Here is a 5,846-nt window from a genome sequence, read left to right on the forward strand (position 1 = left end):
TCTGAGTCACTACACATTTTCACATTTTACTTACCTTCCCCATACAGGCTTCCAGTTCCTGCCCCCGACAATTAATATTGTGACCAGCATCCATACTGTGCCTCTTGGGGTCCTCTGTGAGAGCTTCTTGGAGAGACGTTTCAAGTGGTAGAATTCCTGGATCATAGAGTATGGTGGTTACAATTTTGGGCCACCCAGGCATCCAGTTCAGGACCAAGGGAGCCTCAGCTGCTGCCAATGGCTCTCAGCTGAGTCTTTCTCCAGGGGACTAAGAGGGGTCTTGGCCCTAGGTCCTGGGACTTGCCCCTGTGTATCTGGTGGGGCATGGTAGACAGCTTTGAAGGGTCATCCCAGCTCCAGATTTCCCTGTAAGACAACAGAATAGCTGGGCTGAGCGCAGTGGCTCACGCCTGTAATCCCAGCACTCTGGGAGGCCGAGGCAGGTGGATCACAAGGTCAGGAGTTCGAGACCAGCCTGGCCAATATGATGAAAGCCCATCTCTACTAAAAATACAAAAATTAGCCAGGCATGCAGGTGTGCACCTGTAGTCCCAGCTTCTCGAGAGGCTGAGGCAGAGCAGGGCTGTGGCTGTTGGTACTGGAACCTAATGCCACTGCACTCCAGCCTCGGTGACAGAGCGAGACTTCGTCTAAAAAAAAAAAAAAAAAAGATAATGGAATAGCTGAGGCCTCTGTGGTGAGTGTATTTCAGTTCAACTTCTACTGATTTCACTCCCTTGAATGTTAATTCTGAACATGCTCCCTGGGAAATTTCCTGCATTCACTGCATATTCTGCAACCAACCTGAGTCGCAGATAGTGTGTGCACTGAAAGCAGTCATGGCTGCCCTCCAGGGTGGATATGAGATACAGCCAGCACTCCACCAGCCCCACAGAAATGTCCTACCTTCCCTCATTCCTGTGAGCACTTGGGATTTTCTAGTAGACCAGGTTATTTTTTTAACAAATGTTTTAGGTATAAAGTAGTATCTTTATATTTGCAATATATAATGCAAGTATTGTTTCAACTTGCATTTCTCTATTAATGATTTTTGGTCTCTCTTTTTATACTTATTAACTTTTGTAGTTAATAAGTGTAATTTTATAAATTGAACAGAATGGGCGTGGTGGCTCATGCCTGTAATCCCAGCACTTCGAGAGGCCGAGATGGGTGGATCACCTGACGTCAGGAGTTCAAGACCAGCCTTACCAATATGGTGAAACCCCATCTCTACTAAAACTACAAAAATTAGCTGGAAGTGGTGGCTCACGCCTGTAGTGCCAGCTACTTGGGAGGCTGAGAAACGAGAATTGCTTGAACCTGGGAGGCAGAGGTTGCAGTGAGCTGAGATCACACCATTGTATTCCAGCCTAGGCAACAAAGCAAGATTCCACCTAAAAAAAAAAAAAAGTAATAAAATAATTAAAATAAATAAATAAATTGTCTGAACATCTTATTTGGTATTTTCCTTTTGGGGTTACTGTCTAGGTATTAATCTCTTTTCAGTTGAGAATACGGCAAAATAATCTCCCATTCTGTCATTGGTTTATTAACTTTATCTTGTCCTTCATTGAACCAAAGCCTTAATTTTCACGTGATCAAATCTTTTACAGTTTTTTGGTCTATTGTTTTTATTGTTGAAGTTTTGTTTAAAAAGTCATAAAGACTCTGTATTCTTTTCTAATAATTATATATTTTTACCTTTCAAATTTACACATCACATGTTCACATTTAATCAACTTTGAGCTCACTTGACTGTTATATTAAGCCAAGATCTTGTTTTATATTTCTCTATAGAGTGGTTTAACTTGCCCTAGATCAGTGCCATTATTTGTTTATTAGTCTATTTTTTCTTTGCCAATGCCACACTGTTCATAGTGCGTTGACTTTGTAATATGACTTTATATTTGATACAATTTTTTCCTCTTTGATTTTCTTTGTTTAATTAGCTATTTTGTATGTTTACCAAATTTTAGAGCAATTTTAAAATCAATGTACATTTTAGAGTAAACATCTATTTTTTTTTGAATCCCAACTGGAATATTCATTTAGATTGAATTAAATATATAGATTTTGTATAGGTGAGTTGATCTGCTTATATTGTTATCTGTCAGGATTATTGAAGTATTATTTCCGTATCCTTTATATGTTATTGCTATTATAAAGGGTATTATATTTTAAAATTATATGTCCTAATTGCTTATAGTTGATAAAAAGAAATACCACTGAATTTTGTAGTTTGATGTTCTATCCAACATTTCTGCTGAATTTAATTTTCCCATATTTATTGAGAGATAATTGACAAATAAAATAACTTTATCGTTCATTACAAGAATTTTTCTGTTGAGTTTGGATTTTTCTGCTTGTGTGCTTGCTTGGCCGATGATCATGTCATCTGAAAATGATGATGGTTTAAAGCATCGTCCAACCCATTCTCTTCTAACCAGCTCTCTTTTAACTACTGACATTGTGGAAAACCCATACTGCATTCTAATATTTTTTTTCCTCCATACCAAAGTAAATAAATTACCTCTTATTTTTACTTTGCAGAAGAGTTGAGTTATAATTAGGTGTTAAAACTTTCTTTAAGAAAAGTGCAGGATGGAAGCAGGATAAATCCAAACATGTTAATATATGCCTTTCAGTACTGTTAGTGACTTCCTCCCAGAGTGTTTCTGTTCCATTAACTCCATCCTGGCCACTCAACGTGACATTTACTCCCAGTTAGGACCCTCAGTCTTAGGCAGCCTCCTGGGTTTCCACTTATTTTCTTGTGCTTCTGCCATGACTATGAGAAGGCCATGCTGGGGACAGTGAGCATGAGAGACTGGTGGAGCTGAGCGGCCCCAGCCTGGTCCACCAGGCTAGTCTAGCCAACTTGCAGATGCAGTCATGAGCCAGCCCAACCAAAATCAGTGGAACTGCCCAGCCAAGACCCGCCGATCTTCAGGTCATCCCACAGACATGTGATCTGGATAAATGCTATCGTCCTAGGCATTCAGGTGATTGCGTTGTGTGGTTACTAGTTTAGTTACACAGCAATTGCCAATTGCAAATTTGTCACATATTAATGCTCTCCTTTGTCACCACACAAGGTAAGAATTCTGCCAATAGGTATTTGTCACTTGTCACGCTGCTGATAAAGATGTACCTGAGACTAGGAAGAAAAAGAGGTTCAAATGGACCCACAGTTCCACACGGCTGAGGAGGCCTCAGAATCACGGCAGGAAGTGAAAAGCACTTTTTACATGGTGGTGGCAAGAGAAAATGCGGAAGATGCAAAAAGCCGAAACCCCCAACAAAACCATCAGATCTCGTGATACTCACTCACCACCAGGCGAACAGTATGGGGGAAACTGCCCCCATGATTCAAACTATCTCCCACCGAGTCCCTCCCACAACATGTGGGAACTAGGAGAGTACAATTCCAGATGAGATTTGGGTGGGGACACAGAGCCAAACCATATCAAAGGGGAACCCTCTCCTCTACCCCTGCTCACCAAGGCCCGTGCCCATACCCCCAGTGTCTCACCCAGCTTACAGGACACCGTTGCCATACACACTGCCAGCACAAGTGAGATACAGTGCTGAGGCTTGTTGGGGTCCCAGTTATTTTCCCCAGATGTGGACATGGTTCAGTTCCCCAGGGGGCCCAGGAAGCCCTAAATAGCTGGCCCTCAAACCCTGCCTTCACAAAAAAGAACCCTGAGTAATCCACACATGTTTGGAAACACAAATGGTTGTATGCACTTTGTTTTTTTCACTTGCGATCCTCAAGTGAAAAGAACAATGTGTAGAAGCCTCATATTTTGCAGATTTTTGTTACCAACCATTCTTTCTGCCTAAACTTCGGCAAGTGGGTTTGCTGCAAGGGGTGTTGTTGGAGCCTGTGGCTGCCAGGATGATGAGCCCAGCCGGTGTTCTTGGCTGGGATTTATGATTTTTTAAACTAATTCTTATTGTTGTCCACTTCACAATTTTGCTGCTGCGCTGTAGACCCTAGTATCAATTTTAGTTGAAAATGCAGCAAAAACAAAAAGGTAATGCCACTTCCCACACTGTTTCAAAAGGTTTTTTAAGTGGAAAAAGGTATTTAGTATTTTTAATAAGCATCTTCAATACTATTGAGTTGGTTTCTTTGTTAATATCACAAGATTAATTATGCTGTCAGACACTTTCAAGGCCTGCTTAACAAAGATTCAGTGATATAATGGTTTGCTTTGCACTGCCTTTTTTCTGCATAGCAATCACAATCAGCATTAGACAATTTAAAACCCTTTCACCAGCCGGAAGTTCTGAAGAGCCTTTTAATCAACAAAAGTAATTTTGCAAACAACTAGATACAGCATTTTTCATATTAACTAACTTGCATTTAAACTCTGCAGGCTTGATTGTTCCTGGATCTTTGATTCCAGAAAACTGGGATATTCCGAAGGCCTAGAATCCAAAAGTGAGGATCACACACACTCTCTGCCCTGGGTACCCCCAGACGTTAAGGTCCTGTTACCCCATTCTGCTCGTTAAAAAGATAGCATTGGTACTCAAAAGTAATTCATTCATTTTAACTATCCCTTAATATACATAACTCATCTAATCAGCTACATCCTTTTTTTTTTAATATGGTTACCTAGAGAGCTTCATCTTGTTATTTAATAAATACAATTTGTGTTCATGTGTTGAAATTTTATATAGTTTTTAAAATTTTGCTTTTTTTTTTTAATGTGTGAATGTCTTGGGTTAGAAAATTCTATTAGCGCCACCTTTGAGATTTTAAAATTCGATTTTTTTGAGATTGACGGTAACTGAGCCGAAGCTGAAGCTCTGTGCTCACAAGGCAGCTGCCCCCTACAAAACCAAAGGTTTTGCGGTTCTGTATGTGAAAGAGCCTTAGCAGGGAGACTCATTTTGCTTTGTTTTGTTTTGTTTTTTTTTTAATCAGGCACATTTTTTAAATGAAACTAACCTTTCACTGATACCTTTAAAACATTAATTTTTAAAAAAGAGGAAGAAATAAAGGCCCAGCCAGCAGCAGTAATTCGTACCGTTACTGTGTGTAGTAATTAACAACTGCAGCAGTGATTCCCACACCCTAAATCCTCATGTGTTTGACACGATTTCAACCCTGGTGAGAAGTGACCCAGGGATCTGGAGCCACAGGACACGAGGAGCAAGTCTTGTCACAAGAAATAACAGGGTCAGGAGACACGACTAATGAAGTCACAGCAACTGGTGCACAGAGCCAATCAGAGGAGGCGCCAATCTGTAAATGAGGATGTAATTAGCAGAAAAAATAACATGCTTTGGTTGAATTCGAGGGGAGCCTGTAATGACTGGATATTGAGAAAGATTCCGAAAGATTAGAGCAAACATTATGCAACAAAGAATACCTAATTAGGGGAAAAAAGTGAATATGCCTTAATTAGAGGGAAATACATGATTGAAAGACGCAAAGTTGTCTTTTAATATGAATGTAGCCACGAAGGTTAGCCTGTGTTTCCTGGTTCGGCATAGCAAGTCACTCTGTGAATTAGTGGGAGCAGCACACTCACGTCTCTTTGCAGTTGGTGCTTTCTGTGGGGAGACACAAAGGAGCTCCTGAGCACCTACTGCTCCTGTGAGTGGATGACCTGTGGTGCCTATGGCACAGGTAGTTAGTTACCTGCCTTGGCCCCAAAACACTCCTGCCTCCTGAAGCACAGACACCCTCGCAACTTGTCCCGGTGCTTAAAAAGCAGAAAACAAGGCCAGGCGCGGTGGCTTAAGCCTGTAATCCCAGCACTTTGGGAGGCCGAGACGGGCGGATCACGGGGTCAGGAGATCGAGACCACCCTGGCTAACACGGTGAA

The sequence above is a fragment of the Mandrillus leucophaeus genome, unplaced genomic scaffold (assembly GCF_000951045.1).
Source record: "Mandrillus leucophaeus isolate KB7577 unplaced genomic scaffold, Mleu.le_1.0 Scaffold48, whole genome shotgun sequence".
Lineage (NCBI taxonomy): Eukaryota > Metazoa > Chordata > Mammalia > Primates > Cercopithecidae > Mandrillus > Mandrillus leucophaeus.